The 24,787-nt window shown below is 34.7% G+C and overlaps 1 pseudogene across 1 annotated transcript in view; it reads left to right on the plus strand.

The window, feature by feature from the left end:
• LOC145693086 (glucose dehydrogenase [FAD, quinone] pseudogene) overlaps positions 1-21,588 on the plus strand; it is a 61,890-nt pseudogene extending 40,302 nt beyond the window's left edge. Inside the window, exon 2 of the transcript XR_014132709.1 lies at positions 15,434-21,588. The product of XR_014132709.1 is annotated as a glucose dehydrogenase [FAD, quinone] pseudogene (transcript). The remainder of the gene's footprint in view (positions 1-15,433) is intronic.
• The last annotated feature ends 3,199 nt before the right edge of the window (positions 21,589-24,787 follow it).

Consider the following 24,787-nt stretch of genomic DNA (forward strand, 5'->3'; position numbering starts at 1 on the left):
TACAAAGTAAAGTATCGCATGAGTTGGATTTGATGATAATGTAAAAACTAATAATAATAATAATAATAATAATAATAATAATAATAATAATAATAATAATAATAATAATAATAATAATAATAATAATAATAATAATAATAATAAATAGGAAAAATCCACCCTAAAGAGTAAACTACACCTTGTGGATCTTTTCATGAAGTTACTTACGGAATTTAATAGTCAAAATTAATATGAATATTTAATATTGTCAGATAAATAATGAAAAAATTGTTTATGAAATATGATCAAAATCTTCTGAGTCGTTTTCTTGAGAAAATATTTGAAAAAATTCATCCCCAAGAATAAACTACCCTTTGCGGACTTTTCAGTAGAACTGAATTGCCATATTGTCATGTCATTGGTGAAATATTTATTCATGAAATAGGGATAGATTTGTTTTACTCGTTTTTGAGAAAATTGTCTGAAAATAAACTCAGCTCCAGCGAATGAACGTAAATGAATTGAGATCAGATTTCGTCTCTGACTTCATCCATCTGTCCATCTTCCATCTTCCATCATCCATCTTCAGTCATTGATTTTTTGCTTCCGGTTTTAATATTGAATACCCATGCTTTGAAAATTTATAATAAGTTCCATAATTCCTCAATTCACTTGTTTTTTTCTTTATTACAAAAATGATTTAATGTAAGTGAAATATACTTTGATATTACTATATGATCTTTATATGAACTACAAGCAGAATGCTCGTTTTACACGCGGTGAGAATAGGTTTCATTTTAAATATAAAGGGCACAAAAACTGTCACGAATCGACTTAGTGAGCCCCAAAACTTTGAATTCCACACTAATATAGGCGGTTTTCAACTATTTTTACATGTTGTCATCCCCCATTAGAAGTACTAATGGGGGCTTAATTTGGATTTAAACGGCATCGGAAGTGTCACTGTTCGTATCAGTGACCACGAAAACTATGAATTTGGCACTAATATAGGTTGCTTTCGGTCATTTTTGTATATCTATACCCTCTTCTAAGTTATGAGGCTGAATTTGGATTTAAACGGCATTGAAGTGTCACTGTTCATCTCAGCGATCCCGAAACTATGAATTCGACACCAAAATCGGTCATTTTTAACACACACACACACACACACACATATATATATATATATATATATATATATATATATATATATATATATATATATATATATATATATTTGGTCTAGGAATTAATTCGTGCGGTTGGACAAGAGATGGCGCAACGAACGGAGCGTCCCACAGTTCCGTGTATCCACACATGTGTTGCAAACCCCTGTCATCGCGTATCGTTCGTAGTATAGGGCAGTGGATTAAAGCGTCAACAACACCAGTTTGTAGTTAAGTGAACATGGCGCAATTTGTGCCTGATAAAGTGTTTTTGCGGGGTGTCCTGCTGCATTACTTTAACATGCAGAAAAGTGCGACTGAAAGTCATCGTATTTTGGTGGAAGTGTATGGTGACCATGCTCTAGCTGAGCGAACGTGTCAGAAGTGGTTTGCACGGTTTAGAAGTGGTGATTTCGGCTTGGCAGACCAAGAGCGAGCTGGACAGCCAAAAAAATTTCAAGACGAAGAATTGACAGCATTGCTCGAGCAGGATTCGTGTCAAACGCAGGAACAACTTGCAGCAGCATTAGGCGTTGATCAAACAACAGTCTCCAAACGCTTGAAAGCCATGGGAATGATTCAAAAGATGTCACATTGGGTTCCACATGAATTGAAAGACAGAGACGTTGAAAGACGAAAAACCATTTGCGAATTGCTGCTTCAACGACAGAGCAGAGAGGGGTTTCTGCATCGAATTATTACGGGTGATGAGAAGTGGATCCATTACGAGAACCCTAAACGAAAAAAGGCCTGGGTGAAACCAGGTGAACTAGGTCCATCACAACCAAAACGAGATATTCACTGTGCAAAGGTTATGCTGTGCATATGGTGGGATATGAAAGGTGTGGTGTACTATGAGCTGCTGCAACCGGGTGAAACTATGAATGGAGAACGTTATCGACGACAATTAATGCGTTTGAAGCAAGCTCTGGCCAGAACGGGAGAACAGACATGATAAACTTATTGTTCAACATGATAACGCTCGCCCACATGTCGCAAAACCGGTCAAAACCTATTTAGAAAATGTCAGATGGGAAGTTTTACCCCACCCGCCGTATTCACCAGACGTTGCTCCTTCGGACTACTACTTGTTCGATTGCATGAACAACGATTTGATTGGACAGCGGTTTACTTCTTCAGAAGATATCGAAACATGGGTCTCTGACTGGATCGCTTCCAAGGATGAGGACTTCTTTCGCCACGGAATCCGTACATTGCCTGACAGATGGGCGAAAGTGGTGGCTAGCGATGGACAATATTTTTCTTAAGGTATTTATGTATTTTGTGTTTGTACTACAGCTTCAATGTGTGCGTACCAACCGCACGAATTAATTCCTAGACCAAATATATATACGCTGGCGTATTTAAGGGGGGCTTCCGGGCTTAAGCCCCCCCGAAATCTTACTTACTATAGTAAAATATATGAAATATCTTGCAGAATTTTTACATTTTCAGGCAAAGCCCCCCAAAACAAAATCGTAAATACGCCACTGTATATATATATATATATATATATATATATATATATATATATATATACCGTCAAAGTAAAATTATTTAAAAAAAAAAACATTCCAGATCCGAACCTTATTCATGTTTAGAATTTGATTGAGATCGGTCGGATGGTTCAAGAGTTATTAACTCACAAACATAACCACTTTCATTTGAGTCGCCAAGTATCAAAAGCCGCCAAATCCATTTTTTTAAAACTGAAATTGAGTTATATATCTTTTGTTATATGTTTGATCTAAAGGAATTTTATGGAAACAGAATTTTGTTTAAAAGCTTAATATTTCATAGTAAAAAAAAAAATGTTCAAATATGGAACTTTGTACGCGTGTATATGGAGCTTCACTGCACGTTTTGCGAGATTACTCGAAACCAAGCGAAATGGACGTGGCGGATTTTGATACCAGGCGCCTCAATATAGATTAAGTAGGTAGGCCCAGCATCTAATTGTTGAAAAAGTTTTATTATTATTTTTTTAATCTCATATATCTAATCCGTGTCTTCCGTACCAAAGCCAGGAAAGTTCAAGTTTACTTATCGTAAGTGAAGCAAGGCGCGCATATTTTTTTAGGCGATTTCGCCTACATAACTTACATTAAATTATACATTATTTTTAATGACGGAGGATATGTTTCATAATAAGTCAGTAGTCATATAGTATTCTGGTGTATGAATATCCACTAACAATTTTTATGCTGAATCATTTAGAGTTGCCACCATTTCAAAGCAAAATGTCAGGAGTGTCATACTTTTTCCCACCTTTCTGAAACAAATTGTAGGGTCACTTCACTCACTTAGTCAGAGAGAGGGGAGGATGTATAATCGTTTCTTACAATATAATGTAATATAAGTCTTTCTATAGTGAAGATCGAATCATGCATATTTAATTGATAAAAGGAAAGTAAGACAATTTAAGTCATACGCCTAGATCATATAAAATCTATTTATAAAAATGAAAGTCACTATGTCTGTGACTTAATAACTTTGAACCACCCGACCGATCCGGATCAAGTTTTCAACATAAATTAGGTTTGGACCTGGGAAGTTTTTTTTTTAATCATTTCACTTTGACGGTGCAACTTAGGGGAAGAGGAGAGGGAAATATTTACAAATGATCGAAAATGACCGATATTAGTGTCGAATTCATAGTTTTCGGGGTTGCTGAGACGCACAGTGACACTTCCGATGCCGTTTATATCCCAATTCAGCCCCCGTTAGTACTTTGTCCAAAATGAAACGTATTCTCTCTGTGTGAAGAACTGGTATTCTGCTAGTATATAATAAAACAATGACCAATTTGCATAGTATGTAACCTACGTCCAGGCCTATATGTTACTTACCTAAATAGGGGCTGCATCCAAAGTTTAAAAAAAAAAATAGAAATAGTTAACTATTCCTATACTTTAATATATTTATTGTTCCAGGAATAGTACACTTGTTCTTATTTCTTTAGTTGCTGCCACTCACGTCTACTACTGTTGTTCCCATATAAATGTTTATTTCTGGTTACTTGTTACTGCCTTGAGAAGTCGATCTTTATCAATTAAAAAATGAGCTTGGATTTTGTTACCAGGCAAACTGCTACCTGCCTATCGCTGTTGTAAGATTTCCTCTTATTTAAAAGACTGTGTAATAATATGGAAATTATGTTCCAATAATAATAATAATAATAATAATAATAATAATAATAATAATAATAATAATAATAATAATAATAATAATAATAATAATAATAATAATAATAATATAATAACTTTGTTTTCTGTGCCTTTGAACAACTTTGAACAGCTCATAGGCAAAAATACAGCACTGTGTTAAAACCATTATAATCATTTTAAATGGCCCAGAACATTTCTAGTATAGAATGAATATTGGCAGGCTAAGGCCCTTGTCAGAAGATTCAATTCACAAGGTTGAAGCTAATTTATAAAATAAGATTAAAATAGAAACAGTAAATTTCATAATATACCATTTACAGAACTAAGAAAATTAAAGTTTCATTTAAAGAATGAGTCAACCTTGGTTAAAACTGCATATCCGGCATGCAAAAGATCCTGGTTACCTATTGTCATATTTCAACATAAAAGGTTGATTCTTTGAATGAAAGATTATAACTAAGGATTTTCTAAAGATACGGTATATAATAGCAATAAAATAAAAAATACTCTGTCATAATAATCAAATAATAATAATAATAACAAATTACCAACTTCATCAACAAATATAAAAGTTGGAACCTTTTAAAGACCCGATAAAGTCACGTCGGGACGCGGGATATTTTCTACAAAATCAGGAATGTCCTGACTTAGTCGGGACAAGTGGCAACCCTAAATCATATTGATCAAATATAAGAAGAATTAGCAGTGTCATGTGTACACCACGGGAAGGAGTTTGGTTTGTATGGGGTGATATTTTCTCAATTTGCAACCGGAGGTTGACTGACATGCTACTTATATGCACAAATGTTATTGTTATCGGCTAAAATGGGTTGAACTTGACCTAGGTTAGCTATGTTTAGATTCAAGACTAGCTCAGCAGTCTCAAAAAGTTCATTCGTGCATTATTTCTATAATTAAAAAAAATAGGCATATGATCATTATCAGGAAATAAATTAGCCTACATTTGTGTTAGGAATAGAACATCAATTTCTAATCCGTCATTTCCACGACTTCAACATTATTAGACTATTCCTAAATGTACCACAATTGGCTTGTCTGTCATCCACAAATTTTGTTACGCAATACATGATTATACTTTTACCCCTAATAGTTTGATTGAACTTGTGATCTAAAGTTATATTGAGAATTGAAATGTTAGACTGGCTTTTGTTTAAATTAAATTGGACGTAGTTTTAGAACTATTAATCAAGAGAACAACGTTTTTCATGATTTTGTTTTATTAATTGAAGTTTAGTGTCTCTTTTCAGCATCATGGTCTGCACGAAACACGAACTTACAGTTTAAGGTGGAATCCGAATTACCGTAATGCGTTCAATGCTTCCCCATCGGGAATCGAACCCAGAACCAATTTTCATGATTTTGTACTAGAATTAGTAGCTTGTTTTGTGCACAGATGTGCCAAAAGTTCTCACCTGAAATCTATAATAATTTATTCAGATTGCAAGAAATTAAATAATTGAAGGGTCGGGGCAAGATAGTACTATGCCACATTTGTATGATTTCGAGATAAATAAATTTTAAAAAAATCTATAAATAACACTAGTTAACAAATTTAAACTTTTTGTTTGTTACATGAGAAAAATCACCTGATCTGAAAGGAACTTTTTGCGCTGAATTCGAATATGCACTCGGTTTCTCTCCATCACGTACAGTTTTCCCGTAACAGATTGATTTTCGGGAAATTCCCTCAAAAATTTCCCTTTTTCAGATATTTTATTCCCCTAGCTCCTGTCCCCTTACATATAGTAACATAGAAATTATACCTAAGTATACCTTGATTTATATTTAATAAACCCTAAAAGTTTCGTAAAAATCGCTTTGTTCTTTCTAGAGAAATAAATATATTTGCATGTATACTGTGTCCACTGTTTATTGCACCTGATAGTAATGCTTTCAGATCTCCTGAGTTGGGGTAAAAACGATTTGCTTTATTACTACAAACACAGACATAAAAATGAATATTTACAATAATCAACAACACACTTGTATTGCTCTCTGTAAATTAGAAACGTGTATAAAAATAGAATGTACTTCCAACGTATATATTTTTTAAACGTACAGTATATGTATATCTTAATACATATATATACAATTCTCCAAGTTTTTTCGTTTTGTTCATGAAATGGTTATCAATATTTGTTATCAAATGTAACAGAATGCAAAAGAAAGAAAGAAGCTGATGACAAACATTATGAAGTGAAGGAATGGGAACCTAGAGTGAATTACGTACCTGGAGAATGCAACGTCAAATACGCTCCTTTGGTAGATCCTAATAAGATATTACTACCGCCACTTCATATCAAGTTAGGACTTATGAAAAACTTTGTCAAAGCCATGGACACATCTGGTGAAGGTTTCAAGTATTTGCGAGATAAGTTCCCTAACCTGAGTGATGCTAAGATTTCAGCGGGAGTGTTTATTGGTCCCCAAATTAGGAAATTAATGCTTGATGATAGCTTTGACAGCAAGTTAAACAGTGCTGAGCTAGCTGCCTGGACAGCATTTAAGTGTGTTGTGCGCAACTTTCTGGGCAATAACAAAGCTGAGAGTTAAACAGAAATCGTACAGGACATGATACAGAAATACAAAGAGTTGGGTTGTAGGATGTCTTTAAAAATCCACTTTTTGCACTCCCACCTCAGCTTCTTTCCTGCTAACCTAGGTGCTCTCAGCGACGAACAGGGGGAAAGATTCCACCAAGATATAATGGCAATGTTGAAAAGGTACCAGGGACGATGGGATGCTTCAATGATGGGTGACTATTGTTGGGGTCTTGTTAGAGAATGCAACATTTCTTACAAAAGAAGGAAGTAGTGTATGTTTTTGTAACCCAATGGAAGTTTCATATATTGTAATAGTTTTGATTGTCTTTTCATGACCTTTTGGTACATTTGTATTATTGTTTATTGTAAATTGTCACACTTGTAAATTATATTGTATTATATTTTATATATGTGTTTGTGGTAATAAAGCAAAACGTTTTACCTCAACTTAAGAGATCTGAAAGCATTACTATAAGGTGCAATAAACAATACACACAGTATACATACAAACATATTTATTTCTCTAGAAAGAATAAAGCGATTATTACGAAACTTGGAGGGTTTGTTAAATATGAATCAAAGTATACTTAGGTATAATTTCTATGTTAGTATATGCAAGGGGACAAGATCTTGGGGTGTAAAATAAACGAAAAGGGAAATTTTTGAGGGATTTTCCCGAAAATCCCTCTGTTACGGGAAAATCGTACGTGATGGAGAAAAACCGAGTGCATATTCGAATTCAGCGCAAAAAGTTCCTTTAAGAACAGGTATTTCCTTTTATGTAACAAAACCTTTGTTAACTAGTGTAATAGTTTCATTTTCTCCACGAAAAATTATATTATAAAGAAAGGTCGCACATTTTTTCTCCAATAAAGTTCAAATTTGAATTTAAACGCAAGGTGTGAAAAATGTTAAAAAAAAAAAAGTTATCGTTGAAAATTGTGGCATAGCACTATGTTGCTTGTAGACTTTATTTGTAAAAATAGAGTCGTTGTAAGATGCTGATATGTCACGTTAGAATCATGCCAAGAAGAATGTTAATGGAGATTAATGTAAATGAAGAATGCTCAACATATTCTTGATATATAGAAAATACTTAAATTTGAATATTTGAAGTGAAGTAATTATGAAGAAAATTTTTTATAGATTTTTTTTTTAATAGAAGTTCAATAAAACCACAGTTTGTGTTCTATGTAAAGACAGCAACATATTCAAAACAAAGTAATGTTTTCTCTAAACCTTCAGAGTTATTTTGTCACATATTCTTAACACAAATTCAACCTCCATGTTTAACGATAAAAATATTATTAGCCTATTCATATCAAAATTCTTACTTTAAGTTTAATGTAATACCAAATTCCTTGTACGTAGTTGAAATAATTTAAATAACGTATAATTACTAATGTTTTCAAGAAATATTAAGAGCACAGTTAACTCTGAAATATGTTATTTTAATAGCTAGAACTTAGTATCTGCAAATTTTGAACGCCTTGAAAATTTTCATAATTAAGAAATACAATTCACTGTATGTTCTTCTAACGAAAAACAAAGTGTAACATCGTAAATTCTGTATACAACCATCGATTTTCACATCAAATTAAGACCAAAAAAAAAAAAAAAAAATGTCGAAATGTTGTACCACATTGGTAAAAACGTTATCTGATGCGATATACTATTTTCTTCGCCATTGGTGTGTAATAGGAATATAAACACCTATACAGTGTGAACTTTGTACATTTATTGGCTTGACCTAGAGACCTGCACGAGCCGGGCCGGGCTTGAGCGGGCCGACTCTATTATTTCTTTGGGCCGTGCCGACACTGATTTCTCTTCAGGTCGGGCCGGGCTGGGGCCGATTAATTGCAATTCTTTAATAATATTGACATTCGTTAAACGATAATTAGAATAAAGGCAAAAGTTGAAGAAGTGTGCCCGTGAAAAATGTTACAAAATGAAACTTCGAAAATTTATGGGGCCCGGGCCGGGCTTGGGCCAAGAATTTTAAAAAACTTATCGGGCCGGGCCGGGCTCGGGCCGAAAATCTCCGGGCCTACGTACATCCGGGCTGGATTGGGCTCGGGCCGAAAAATTCGGCCCGTGCAGGTCTCTAGCTTGACCGTAGTTCTAAGACCAGTTATCTTGCACTTACTTGTAACATTTATCACAATTCACATTGTTCAGACGCAAACTGTCTTCATTGATCATAGACTATTGTCGCTATTGTTCAGAGACGCAAATAGTCTTCCTAATCTTGGAAAGAATCGTCCAATGAGGAATTTACTTTATCATTTCAATAATATAGTTAATTTTTAACATAGTACTACTTCAAGAAAGAGTATACCTGTATACGTTGAATTTGAGAAACATAGTTAAGCCTTATTTTGTTTAAAAAAAAATATGCTCCACCTCAAATTTATTGTCTTCTAATAAATATTCTTCACTATCACGAGAAACATATTCTTCATTACTGTGAAGTAACTTCAGTTTCACTTTCTTTGAGTATATAACACAATGTCCTCTTCGCATGTTTACTAACATTACTTGTACTAGCTTCTATCATGTTGCTCCCAGACGTTAGGTTGTTCATGCTGAAATGTTTACGATTATACTTATGGGAACAACAAAGATTATACCATTTGTGCTGTTATTTCTTAAAATTTCTTGAAACTTCTTACGATAGTTAAAAATACTACAGATGAGGAACCACAAACAACCCTTAGTTCATTTTAGGACGAAGTGTGGCATAGCACTATCTTTTCCCGAGCCCTTCAATTTTAAATCATTGTTAAATTATGATCCAATTTGCGTATCGTTTGATTAATCACATATTTATATGTTACCATAAAGTTATTTTCAAAGCTCTAATTAACCAGGAAGTCCTCACATATGAAATACATAGACCCCTAGATATGTTTGATTGCTTGGTACGAGGGTAGATCAATGCGGCAACAGTGTTTGCAAACACCCTTTCTTGTTAACTTCCATAATTTGACATTTGGACTACTAACTCAAATTCTTCAAGAAATGAACTGGCGGGAATGCTTTCTATTCCGAAAGAGTATTTTGTAAACGATCTTGTCACTAAGTTTTATATTTAATTATTTTCACAATATTGCTCTTGTAATGTTTGTTATCCTTTTTGAACCAATTTCACGTAAATTACGAAGTAAGACAGTCATGCTTAAGAATAAATTACTGTTATTGCAATGTGGGAGTTTAGTTTGAGAGAAATTTACAACACTGTGACTTGCTGCAATACAAGATAGCTTGAGGTAGGTAGGTACTCCGTCTGTGTCCGTGCCCACACGTTCACTGCAACTTGTTATTTTATTGAGGAAGTGATTGTTCCTGAAACGAAAGAAGAAATCTCACCAATCTTTCGTTAATTTGTACAGAAACATGCAAAATCTATATTATAAACATGCAAACAACTTATGCAAAATCTTTATTATCCAGAATTAGGAAGAAATATTTATGTACACTCATGTCCAAAATGATTATCGCATATATATAACTGTTTTCTTGTAAGAATATAATTTGATAATGATTTTGCAGGTCACTTTTAATACTGATACTATGTGTATAATCGGCAAATGTATATTTGTGGTAAATTTCATAGGAAAAGAATTATAAATAAGAATATTAGAATGAGCAAAACAAAATGTTGCTAAGTGCACAATAGTTTTATTTTCGTTTTATTATTCTTATTTAGTCTCTTTTGACATGAAATTTTCCACATACATGTCTTTGCCCATTATACACATACTAACATTATAAGAAATACCTGTCGAATTGTTATCAAATTATATTCCTACAACATCATATTTATAGACATGCGACAATAATTTTGGACATGAGTGTACATTGTTTATGTTATTACCTAAAATGAAAACTTATTTTAAAATTCTTTAATAACAGACGACATATACAGGGTGTTTCAAAACAACACCGACAACGTTTGAGGGGTGATTCCTGACACCAAGGTAAGACAAAAAGTATAGACCAACCTGGATATCGATAACCTAGATAAATATATATCTAGTAACTTTCGTGGCTTGCAATGGATGTGTAAATTATTTTGCCGTTTACAGCACTTCGATATCTCAAACCACTCTGGAGATATGATAAACATTGATAAAGTTCGCAATACTGCTGAAAATGTCGTATTTCTGGATGATGTTTAAACTGATTGTTGTTTTCTTTCCTTTTATAGTATTGTTGGAATAACTTTTAGTAGGTGTAATTACAACACGTCCTCGCAATTACATGATTTAAGCAGTGTTGCAAACTTCAACAATGTTTATCATATCTCCGGAGTGGTTTGAGATATCGAAGTGCTGTAAACGGCAAAATAATTTACACATCCATTGCAAGCCACGAAACTTACTAGATATATATTTATCTAAGCATTTTTTTTAAATAAAGCCTTTCGAAAAAAATCAAATTTTCAGGGCTTATAACTTCGTTACTATTTATTCAACACAAGTCATACCATGACCATAGTATCCAAAGCTAAGGTACTTCCGATGTGCATTGTCTTGTCCATCTCCGTTTCGCTATATGTGTGATAGAGGCTTCCAAACTTTGTATGTTTGTAATATTATAACATCATTAGTTTGCAACACTGAATAATAAATGTGATATTTTGAGTTTTCGTTTAACATGCTGATTTGAAATATGTAATAATCTGACGTAGTGCCATTTGAAAATATACAACTTTATGTTGGGATTGCAACACTGTTTATTAGGTGGTGTTGTTTAATTGTAAAACTATGTCCCCCTCATTATAGTTGCTTTATGAAAAGTTTCACTTTTCTCGATCTTCTGGTTTCTCCGTTATTACGGTTGTTCCAGATAAATTGTTCACCCTGTATACGGTGTATATATAATACTTTCATATATTTTTGTTATTCATTTATTTCTCATCTGTAAATAAAATCACAAAAAGTGTTCTTTTTCAGGTCACTTTCAGATCTAAACCCGGGGACACAAATTCGTCACTTGGAGAGATTTTCTAAATTGCAGTGACAATCCTCATGCCTGTAATAATAATAATAAAAAAAATGACATGGTGTCGTGCAGTGACGTACAGAAAGGGTGGAAGTACCGAATTTCAACTTCCCACCTTCAACAAGATGTTATGAAGAAATAAGCATTTGCCATATTAAAATGTAAATACGAAAATCCTGAAACGATATTAACTTGGAAGTTTAACACCCCTCCCTATCTTGATAAAATTATGTATACGCCACTATCATTATGTAGACCTATCTTCGCTTCCATAACACTTCATCCAGGTTATCCAAATACTATTTCCACTATCTAGAACATCTCGTCATACGTAAGGATGTTTCCATTTTTATTACAAACAACATTCTGGGCTGATACCCTTTTGTGAGTCCACGTATGCCTTTTGTACGGTACAAATCCTTCGTGTGTTGTTTTTGCTATTTTCAAAACTATACCACAGTATACAGGGTGTTATTGTGCAAGGTTGACGACGCTTGGAAGGTGATTCCTGACATCAAGATAAGACAAAAAGCCTAGACCAACTAAGTGTAGAAATGCTTCTTTTCGACTCTATGACCACCCGAAAATTTGCCGGAAAATTTCAAAAGCAGCCATCACTCGAGAATCAAATTTCGGGACGAAGTCGGGTAATATGAAATGTTCATTATTTTTAGTTGTAGATTCCATTAATGCACAATTGGATATAGTCAGGGGGCGCAAGGGTAACCCCCAACAAGGCCGGATTTAGCATTTTGGCGCCCCTAGGCCCAATAATTTTTTCCGCCCCCTAGTCTGGTTAAAGTTACTTTCCTAAAAACCTTTATTAAAAAATTATATCAGGCCTGTATGTTAATTGCTTAAACACCACTCCACGATGCAATTTTATCATTGCAAGTTTTTTGAGGAATTTACTTGGTTCTGGGCTTAACAAAATACCGTTAATGTATTAACAAAAGATTGGTGAACTTTACCAACAATTATTTGTTCCAATAAACTTCAAAATCAGAGTGCTTTATTAGCCTGTTTTTTTTTTAATCAATTCAAAAAATATGTTAAATTATGGCTATTTATTTTTATTTCTAGATATTTTTTATTTTTTCTCTCGGCCGTGCACCCCGTGGGAGTTTGCGCCCATAGGCCCGGGCCTACCGGGCCTATTGGGAAATCCGGCCCTGACCCCCAAAGAAACTGGAGACTCCCTTGGGTATTTTGTTAAAAGTTGAATGAAGAAAATGAGCAGCTGTCAAGTACAATATTTCAATATAGCATAATACATCGTCAAGTTAAAATCCGAAAAAAAAGAAAAAAAACTTAAAATTTCTTTACTTGCGGCGCTTGATACAGCCGTCCTACGCACATTCATTTTGCACTTACTTTGGATCAAAGTTCCTTTCTCTTCATTTTCGCACGCTCTTAACTTGAACAGAAACCATTCAGTTATCATCTGTCTCCATTAGCTTAAAAGGCGTAACAGTAAGACGTTAAAGACTTCGTTTCATTTCAATTCTTCCTCCGGGAGTTTATTCTGTACTAAGCTGAGACAAAATAGATCAATCAAACTTATGTATCTCTCCTTCTTTCGAATTCTAACAGTGTTCTTCTAACTTGAGCGATGTACGGTGCCTTTTGTTCATTGAAATATTACCTAGGGTATACATGATTGTTGTTCATTTTTCTCATTTAACTTTTGATAAAAATACCCAAGGGATTCTTCAGTTTCCTTTCATATCACCCTTGCGCCGCCGCTGCACTATATTCAATTGTGCATTAGTGGAATCTACAACTAAATATAATGAACATTATATTTTATTCCTTCTTTGAACTGAAATTTGATTCACGAGTGATGACTGTTATTGCATTTTTCCAACAAATTTTCAGGTGGTCATAGAGCCGAAAGGAAGCATTTCTACACTTACAGTTGGTCCATACTTTTGTCGTATCTTGATGTCAGGAATCACCTCCCAAGTGTTGTCAACCGTGCACATTACCACTCTGTATTTGGGATATTAGAAACAAACACATCACAATATCGGTCACACACACCACTGTCTTAAACGCCAATGGTCATTGCAGCTACATCTATCAGAAAAATCTCTCATACAAGCCACATGCACATTCGATCATAACCGCTAGGCTATATATCACTGCAGCCACATCATGCGGAAATTTCTAGGTTCGTCATGCCGTGGTCACTGATGCTAGCAGTTATAGACTCCAATGCATACCCCGAGAACTGCATGATATGCAGTATTGACACAATGCAAATTTGTTGTTTCTTTGCAGAAATAATCTCCTAATACCTTAAGAAAGCTTATTCTATTAGCGAGTCTCCATATTTGGTTTCACCATGCTGATATAGATATAAAAATGCGAGTACTTCCTTATAACGACTACTCAGTATTCTACAGAAATATTTTAATGCTATAAAAACTTATTAGCAACTTTCTCACTTTGAATCAAGTTTATATAAGCATCGCAATTGGTATCCTTGTCGCAAACAAATGTTACTTTACAGTCGTTAACATGCTTGTTCGTATGGACACTTCCTGCGACAAGTCTGTCTGACCGTCAGAAGTTTGTTCATTTAGCCAGACCTTTTGCACATTAATGCTTAAGACTCTTCATGTGATTCTGTTTTTCTCAAATATGTTTATGCTGCTGTAGTTGTAAGGATTTGTATTATTGTAAATTAAGATGCAGCTATTTATTTGTACCATATATATACCAACTTTTCATAACAATGATTGATATTAGAACAATTATCATTAATAGTATTGCTGATATATAATTGTTTATTGGGTTTAGTTTAGTGTCCCGTTCAGCAGTGAGGCTATATGAGACGTGAGTCTAGAGCTAAACGTGGGATTCGAACCATATGAGCTTTCCCCGGAAATCGAACTCAGGTCTCCCGTGCCGAAGTCCCATACGCTAAACATATAGCAATGAGGAAGCTCATAATTGACCTGTTTGTGGTTTGCTTAATTGCAATTTTACAATGACGTTATGGCAGCAGAGTTAATCGTTGCAATTTTAGTGAAGCAGATTCATTTGCCCTCTTTCATCATGGCCGATTATTTTAATCAATGTTTACGTTGTTTTTTTTTTTTTTTCCTGACGCTACAATAAATATCGAAAACGAAGGTTATTTTAGATATATAAGTAACTTAGATATAGGTCTGCACCCGAAAATATAAAACCTCAATTCAAGTAATGATCTCAATTCAAGGAAAAACAGAATTTTACTGACAGATCTTATAGTGCAACCTAAGAAAATTCATCAACTACTATTCCTTTGTCCCAATGCATTGTTGCGTCTTTCCGGTCCTGCCTCTCTGACTCCTTTTCCTGTGCTATTGGTTTTTGATCGGTTAAAAATTTTCTATTATATTTGGTTATTTAGTCTCTTAATGATTATTTTAAAAAAATATCGATTACAATTATTGATGAACTTGTATTTCTTTAAAGAGTTTAAGAATAGTTGTAGTGTTCTGTATAATAATCAGATTTAAACTGGATTATTCTTATTATTATTATGTTAATTTTGCAGGTGAATACAACATATAAGAACAACTGGAACAAGAAATTCCGGAAGATGTCAAGAAGTTATCATATGAAGAAGACCCGTCTTTAAAGTGACCACAGTGACAAACAAAAAGTAAAATGATTATATGGAAATGGTTGCTACTAGTTCTTGGTCTTTGCGCCTGCTCTTTGGATACCCTTGGTCTCTTCTCATCAACTATCCTTGATTCTATACGAGACTTCTATAGAGGGACTTTCCAAGCTTTGGAAGGACGAATTACAAATGTTAAAGTTGTTGATGATACATATGACTTTATAATTGTAGGTGGGGGCTCAGCTGGAGCCGTGGTAGCAAATAGGTTAAGTGAAATTAAAGGCTGGAAAATTCTTCTGTTAGAAGCTGGAGGATTTGATAATTTTTTGACAGACGTTCCTGTCGTATCAGCATATGTTGATCATGTTCCAGAAATCAACTGGAATTATAAAACTGAATATTCTCCCAATTTCTGTCGTGGACTTGTTGAAGGTCGTTGTGTCTGGCCACGCGGGAAAGTATTAGGTGGCACGAGTGTGATAAACTACATGATATACACTAGAGGTAATCGGAGAGACTATGATGCGTGGGAAGCAATGGGTAATCCTGGTTGGGGCTTCAGGGACCTTCTTCAGTATTTTAAGAAATCAGAAGATCAGAAAAATCCCTATTTACTCAAGACCAACTATCATTCAGCAGGAGGTTATCAAACAGTGGATGAAGTAAGATTTAGAACACCGTTAGGTTTAGCCTTTCTTCAGGCTGCTGAAGAATTAGGATTTGAACTACAGGATGTAAATGGCAAACATCAAGAAGGTTTTACATTTATTCAAGGAACAGTGCGAGACGGAAGGAGGTGCAGCACGGAGAAATCATTCCTTAGACCAATTAAAGAAAGAGATAACCTTCACGTTGCTCTTAACTCACAAGTCACCAAGATATTAATTGATTACTCAACAAGAAGAGCGGTTGGAGTTGAATTTTACAGAAATAGGAGATATCAACAAGTTAAAGCACGATATGAAGTGATTCTTTCGGCTGGAACTTTAAATTCTCCTCAACTTCTTATGTTATCTGGAATTGGTCCTGCAGATCATTTACAAGAATTAGGAATTCCAGTTCTACAGCATTTACCCAGTGTTGGACAAAATTTACAGGATCACATAGGAATAGGTGGCATAACTTTCCTAGTCAATCGAAGTGTAAGTCTAATAGAATCTAGAATAACTATTCTTCAAAATTTTGTTACGTATTTTGCAGATGGAAAAGGTCCATTTACATCACTAGGTGGCGCTGAATCCCTTGGTTTCGTGAGAACTAAATATTCAGACGGTTTTCCTGATCTCGAACTTATTTTTGCTCCTGGTTCAACAAATTCCGATAATGGTGGAATCAAAGACTCACATGGCTTAAGTGATCAACTTTATAATAAAGTATTTAGACCCATCAAAAACAAGGATGCCTGGACAACATTTCCAACGATACTTCAACCATATAGCAAAGGATTTATGAAACTTAGATCCAGAAACCCTTTCGAAGCTCCATTGTTTTACCCTAATTATTTATCCGATAGAAGAGACGTGGAAGTGGCAATAGAAGGACTAAAACTTGTTTTGAAGATGAGTGAAACTGATGCGTTTAAGAAATATGGAAGCTATCTTTACACAGTGCCTGTACCAGGCTGTGAAGAGTATCCTTTTAACTCAGAAGAATATTGGGAATGCCATTTGCGAACATACACAATGCTCTTTCACCATCAAGTGGGAACATGTAAAATGGGTCCACCTTCAGATCCCGATGCAGTTGTTGATCCACGATTACGAGTATACGGAATTAGTGGTCTAAGGATTATTGATTGTTCTATAGCTCCCAGAATTCCTCGTGCTCACACAAATGCAGTGGCCATTATGATAGGGGAGAAAGGGTCTGATTTGATTAAAGAAGATTGGGGAATTGGGAAACAAGCATCTAGAGATTTTGGGGGAACACATTTGGGAGTGAAAGACCTGGAGTCGCACTTAGCTAATGAGAACTGGGAGTTTGGGTTACCTGAAGAATATTTATATTCGTGGTGAGTATCTATAATAGTGTTGAAAAGATTAAATAAATCGATGTTATCTCACTGTCGTTGTAGCAAGACAAGAAAAGTCCTCTTGATGGGGGACGAAATGTCACTCAGGAGATTATACCAGCAGTATTACAAGTTATACCAACAGTTGCATTTTATGTAGTGTTTAATTTCAAGCTATGAAAGTTAGTTCAAGATTACTGTGTTAATCTACATCTTAGATTAGCTGTGGAACTATCATAATTTCAAATACATTATCTGTACAGCATGTAGCAACAAAGCCATTATTTACCTGTTAAAGGCTTGGGCATCTGCATAACTTTTTCTAGCGAAGGCAATGTTCCGCTTTCCAGCTTTCAAAATTGGAAAACAGAAACATATGTATACTAGAGCTATAGATAGGTGAGTGGAGAACTTTCTAAAGAGAGGTAATGTTCTTTTAATAAACATGGCTACACAAAACAGAAGTAAATATGTTTGAGGAAATCAGCTGCATGGAGAATGAGTATAATATATAATTACTAAGTATGAAAGTATATTATTTCCTCAGACACAGAAAAAATTAAATAAATTATAGATTCCCATATTACATAATGAAACAGATAACACTGCAATTTGATATTATGTGTTTTATCTTATTAACTTACAAGTACAAATCTAGATTTGTAGGGTCTATAGGACTGTTAATGTTATCCTTAAAACAAGATTGTAAAATTTGTAGTTAAACATCGTATGCTTGTATTGTAAACTTAAAGTCTATGGAAGGAAAGTTCCTAATTACTTTTTGAACTTCCGCACTTATGGGAATGAGCATAGTTCATTGCAGCAAACTAAGAAAATTTTTGTGAGACTTACGTGAAAATAGTTCACAGAAATATTTGGAGAACTGAGCTGAAAATGGAAGAGAGAGACTTTATGTGTTCAATTGAATAGTATTTACTGATACATTCAGATATCGTAGAACTTTTAAACTATTAAGTTATTTATTATGCTAATAATAATCTTGGTTAGTACTGCAAATAAAATAATGTAAGACAAAATATTTCTTTTACGTAAAGGAACTTAAGAGTAAACAGATTATTGCTACATCTTAATGGATAGCTTTTTAGGAAGAGCAAAGATGTGTCTATGATGCATTTTATTGAAACTTTAAATATACGAGGGGCAGTCAAAAACTTCCAAGAATTTTGTTGTAGCTCTTTATTACTACAATACACAGTACACATTTACTTAATTGCCTTCAAAGGAGGCACCTTCGAAACACATACACTTGTTTCAGTAATCTTACGATTGCTGGAAACACTGACGGAAATGTCCTTTTGATATCTTCCGAAGTTCAGGCGTCGCGTTGGTTTTACTCTCTTCTACAATGGAGAAACGGAAAAGGCCCATTTTTAGCTTTCGGAAGAACCAAACATCCGATGGTGCTAAACTGTTTTTAAAGTCTCTAAGGCAGATTTCCCCATTTTTCATATGAACTTGATTGCGCGTTGCTACATCTGTGAAATTGCACTAACTGATCATCATATACTTCTCCGTTCAGCTAAACTAGTGGTACACACGTACACTGCCTATTATGAAGTGTTAACACATGTCAGATTCACAATTAGGCAATCTATGGACTGTACTGCATAAGATTCATTGTAGTTGCATCACAAATGCTAAAACTACAACAACATTCTGGGAACTTTTTCACTCCCCTCATATATACAGGGTGTTAATGAACTATACAGACAAACTGTAAGAGGTGATTCCTCACATCAAAATAAGACAAAAAGTTCATATAGACCTATGGCAAAAAGTGCATAGTTTCAGAGCTAGAACTGTCCAAAATAGCGAAAAGCAAAATTTCAGTAGGTCCTATTTCGAATTCCACAAACTGTGGATTGTGGTTCTTATCAGCGTAAAGGAGGTCACTCATATACAATCCAAAAGTGAATATTTCATCAATTGTCGATAGCTGCAGAGGGTATTCCCTACAAGATGTAATTCTCAGATATGTTTTCAATAGAGTTTTCAGATATACCCTGATTTCAAGAAGGGTCCAAAGTAGGCAGGAGGTAACCTTGACAATAATGGACATCCAATGCTTCGGACGGAACGCAGAAGTGTTAGAAACTGGCAACTCCATGTTCCTTTGTGTTCGGAATTGCGCGTGATGATATGTATTTCGTCACGGTATATTTCATGTTTTCTTTACCTATAAGCGTGAAAGAAAACATCGCACCATGGGTTTTCCTGAGTACGAGAGACCGTGCTGCTCACGATCCTTAACACTTCCGACATTGCGCCAAAGAATTCCGTGTTCACTGCTATCACGGCTTATCGTTTGCCTACATTGGACTAATCATAAAGTCAGAGCGCATCTCAAAATTCGGTTGATGTCATGTCTGGAAATTTCACCCTGCAGGGAATAATTTGTACACCCATTGAACATTAATGAAATATGCATTTTTGGATTGCGTATGCGTGACTTCCTTTACGCTGATAAGGATCACTATCCACATTCTCTCGAGTTCGAAATAAGGGTTCTTGAAATTTGGCTTTTTTGCGATTTTGGACAGCCCTAGCTCTGAAATTATGCACTTTTCGCCATAGGTCCATATGAACTTTTTGTCTTATTTTGATGTGAGGAGGAATCACCTCTTACAGTTTGTCTTGTAAAACAAAGATTGAAGGTATTCTAAACTTTAAAAGTTACAAAATAATTTGGTTGAAGGACATTACTGCATTACATAACCGAAATGGTTTTCCAATTCATTAATCGTTCTATTGATAGTTATGAGAAAATGTATTTTATTTTTATAATAGTTTGTCTTGTGTCAAGCAAGTGGATGAGTTCATATAAAACGAACTTGTGATTGAGTTTTTTTTTTTTTTTTAATTCTTGTTATAGATTGTTATGTTCTCTTGGACAAATTTGCTTTTCGACATTATTTCCTCTGTATAATTCCATCCATTTTTTAAATAAATGTTTTCAAAATACGTGTTGGAAGACGAAAAGATGTTTTAAATGCTATTTAGGAAAGTGTTTTCAATTAGAGTTCACAGGAGTTGAAATTCTCTGTAATATTGGTGGTTATTTGATGTTTAAATAATAGATTGTCATTTGCACCATCAGAAATGTATAATACAAGTGTAAAGACGAGCTGCGCAAATTAAGCAATAGTTTACTCATTAGTTGGTTTTATTTAGCCTGAATTATCTAACAAACTTTTTTTTCTAATGCGAATTTTCATAGCGTTGGATAAGCATTTTAAATAAATAAGTAATGTGTTTGTAATGAATGCTTCAATGAACAAATTTCCTAAACATGGTAAAGTACATAGAATATCCTCTATGCGAAACATTAAAGGAGCCAAATTATTCATAGGGAATCTGGTCTTTCTAGTTAATTCTAGTTTAGGACTCCCAGACGTTCCGGTTTAACCGGGACAATTTTCATATGATCTCAGTCTAGATATCTGGTAACCTTACGAACCTCAAGCGCAGTGTGGAAGATGAGAAGTATTATACCTGTCAGCAGTGGCGTATTTACGGGGTAGCTATCGGCCCCCAGTCCCACCTGAAATAAATTTTTATATGCACAACTTCATTAAAATTTGTCGGCACACAAAAAGGAAAAATATAAGTACTTATTCACGTATTGTACATAGCTTCCCCCCTTCCGAAACAAAATCCTAAATACGCCACTGCGTGACATCTACAAATGATAAGAGTGTTGTTGTAAAAGTACTAATCATAATTTGGAGTTCATTAAGTGAGTAGTGAAGCTGTGGTGATTGTAGAAATGCTCTCCTCTACGAACTGTTCATTATAATATTCCCATAGTAAATGGTTATATTAGTGTTTCCATTAAAAATACTATTGTTTCAAATAGGTTTTTACTATACACAACCGTAATTGAAATGCACATTGACAAGACAACATGTAACTAATAAAAGTTAGCCGTATGTGACGGACTTCATATATTCAATCAGTCTCTTCATCATATACAAAATACTTATCACTAGAGAAATACTTTGGGAAATATTGAGTCATTTTTACGTGTGATTAGTGTCGTACGTTGGCTAACGCATAAAAAAACTACTGTATTTTATTTTAAAGGATACCTTGTTTTTAAGAACAAAAAAAATACGAGTCATTTTATTTCTAGGTAAGTTTTTTTTTTAAAGACAAATGTGAAATAATTTATGTAAAAACAAACAGAAAACAAAATTATGTTTAGAATGTACTGAGATTACAGCAATGTAATTTGAACCTACGTTCCCTTTATTTTGTGTAATCAATTTAATGAAAAAAGCAACAGTGTCACGTACACCTCAAGTGAAGGAGTTTGTTTTATATGACATGATATTATCTCAATTAATATCGGAAACTGGAAGTAGTAGTATTTTTTACCATTTCCGGTTTTAGTAGAGATATTAGGCACCTACAGTGGAGATGGAATATAGGTTTATTCTAGGAATGTTTACTTGATTACTGGGAACCGCTTTTCTCTGTGTACTACCGTTATTACTCCATAGCGATCAGTGTTAAAAGCAGAACTTGTTGACTTCTCCCACTTCCAGTTTGAATACAAGGTTAAGAGAGGAGGTAATACCTATACTTAGAAGAATAAATCGATTTCCCTCAAAAGCGATTCTCACTATCTCTTATCGTTTTTGGTCTATGTAGATAAATATTGGAAACGGAAGTTGTAATGAATTTCTGACTTCCGGTTTTAATAAAGTGTTTAAGAAGAAGAAGAAATGTATATTTGGAACGCTTAATCGATTATAGGAAACTGCTTCTTGCTATCTATTACTGCTTTTGTTCTTTGTTATCTATTACTGCTTTTGATGAACGTAAAAACTGGAAATAGTTGATTCATCCCTATTAGTGGTCGCGGTTTCCTCGGAGTTTTAAGAACAACTACTATTGGTTGAAGTTAAAATCAGTGAAGCCCTCCCACTTAAGAAACTCTTCCTTGTTTGGCCTCCGTGCTAGTTTTAGAACGTAGAATTAAATTCCCAACATAGCGAACGATACAAATGGTTGACTGTTACAAGGGAGTTTAAAGATATTTCCAGACTAATTGACTGTAATTTGCATTCAATTATACAATGTGTATACATACAGTGTTCAAGAGCAAATGAGAAATAACGCCGGCAAGCACGACCGAGCGATCTAAGAAATTATACTGGCGATCACGAGTCCTGTCTGTTGTAGATTACAATCTTATCCAGGCTATGAGTATTTGTATTTTTCTTTAATCATTTATTTTATTATTTCATAGCATTCAATTCACGATTGTCATAGTAAATCTATTTTTCATTGCAACTAACGATCCGATGCAGCAAAGCTTTCCGGTTAATACATAATTACCTAGGTATTATCCCTCCAGAGAACTTCAATCATACAAGCAATGATTTTTGTTGGTTCATGTCAACTCAAGTGGGATAACATGATTCCAACTTTCTCATGTTCTGGATTACACGGACCCATCAAACGACAGGGCATGGTGTATGCCTAACTCGTATTCAATGCCACGAACACTTTTCTGGGGGTTCATTCCCACAGCAATTTGAACATGATGCTAGTCGAAACACACGGGGCTGATTTGGCATATCTTTCACCGGAATGAAATTGACAAACCAAGGGCGAATGGCGCGTTCATTCATCATCCCTAGCCCAATACTGTTAATGATTTTAGCGACTTTCTATGCAGAGAACAAATGCAAGATAAAGACCAAGAAACGGTTGGTCTTGGTCTTGGTCTTGGTCTTGCACATTCAGTCTTGGTCTTGGTCTTGCACTGCAACCCTTGGTCTTGGTCTTAGTCTTGCACACCCAGTCTTCGTCTTAGTCTCGGTCTTGCTTGCAAATCTTGCAAGTCTTGCTTTTAAGAAGTCTTGTGCTTTACATAGATAAGTTTTGCTCTGGATATAAGGGATAATAAATTTATATACAATGCGCCAATAGTAGGGGAAATACAATGTTTGTTTATAAATGTAATATAGTAATATAGTTTACCTTCGTGTAAGTATGATGATAGTGCACAATCTTTTTTTTTTTTTTTTTTACTTTTACTTTTTTCCTTTACCTTTATTTTTCAGTGGGTCCCCACACTTTACTACTTATAAGATAAATCACAACGTTTCGTAATCTTTTTATATTTTTATAACAGATCCAATACTCCACTAGTTCCCAAACTGGGGAGGTTACTCCTGAGACGAAAGAAAGAAAATCAAGACGGCACAGATTACTGAAATACCATGAATTGCAAAATTGTTTTTACAACTCTAAAGGCGTATTTTTTTTTTCTTTTTAACCACGATTAAGTAACCTCTTTATTGAACAAACTTCCAATTAAATTTTGAGATTTTACTTGACTGATTCCAATATATACTCTTTGGGGCAGAAACATGGGCCTTACGCAAAAGCGATGAAGAAAATTTGAGGCTTTTGAAACGTGGGCATGGGGAAAAGAATTAGCTGGGTTGAACGGAAAACGATGAGAAGGTGTTAGAAATAGTAGCAGTACGGGAGCAAAGAAGAATTTTAGATGTAATTAGGATTAGGAAGAGGAATTGGTTGGGATATTGGCTGCGGAACTGTATTATGAGGGACGTGCTAGAGAGTGTGGTGGAAGGAAAGAGAGGGAGGGGACGAACGAGGCTGTAGTTGAAGGAAGATATTAAAACAGAAAATTGCTACGTCAAGACAAAAGAGACTAGCTGAAGACCACCGTACAGTGAAGCTTCTCAGTTGCAGCAAGTGACTACCAATAATTGCAGCATAGCTATGATGATGATAATGATGATGATATGGTTAGCAATATTTGCCATAACAGAGAGAGAGAATTAAAATAATAATTATTATAATCAAACCTCTTAATATTTTAGGATAATTTGAGTGAAAACTAAAACGACTCAACTGTCTATCTTTTCAGTAAACTCAATTTATATAGGGGAAGGGGAGGCAAAGTGAATATATGAGGCAAGCGAATAACGTAATTTACAGCGAATTGAAAATGAAATGAAATCTTTGAGTTTTACGTCCCACGCGTATGCCGGTTAGGCTAAGGGAGACGGTTATTATGAGAAATGAGTGAAATGGTGGAATGAAGAAAGTGGGAGGAAACGGGAAAACTCCGAGAAAACCCACGATAACGGTGTTTATCCACCACAAGTCCATACGGCACGAGCTGGGATCGAACCAGGGATCCCAAGCACTGGAGGTGAACGCTTTACCACTGAGCCACCGCGTACAGTGAATTGAATATAGATGGCAGG

Source organism: Thermobia domestica, chromosome 8, assembly GCF_964235325.1.
Source record: "Thermobia domestica chromosome 8, izTheDome1.hap1.1, whole genome shotgun sequence".
Taxonomy (NCBI): Eukaryota; Metazoa; Arthropoda; class Insecta; order Zygentoma; family Lepismatidae; genus Thermobia; species Thermobia domestica.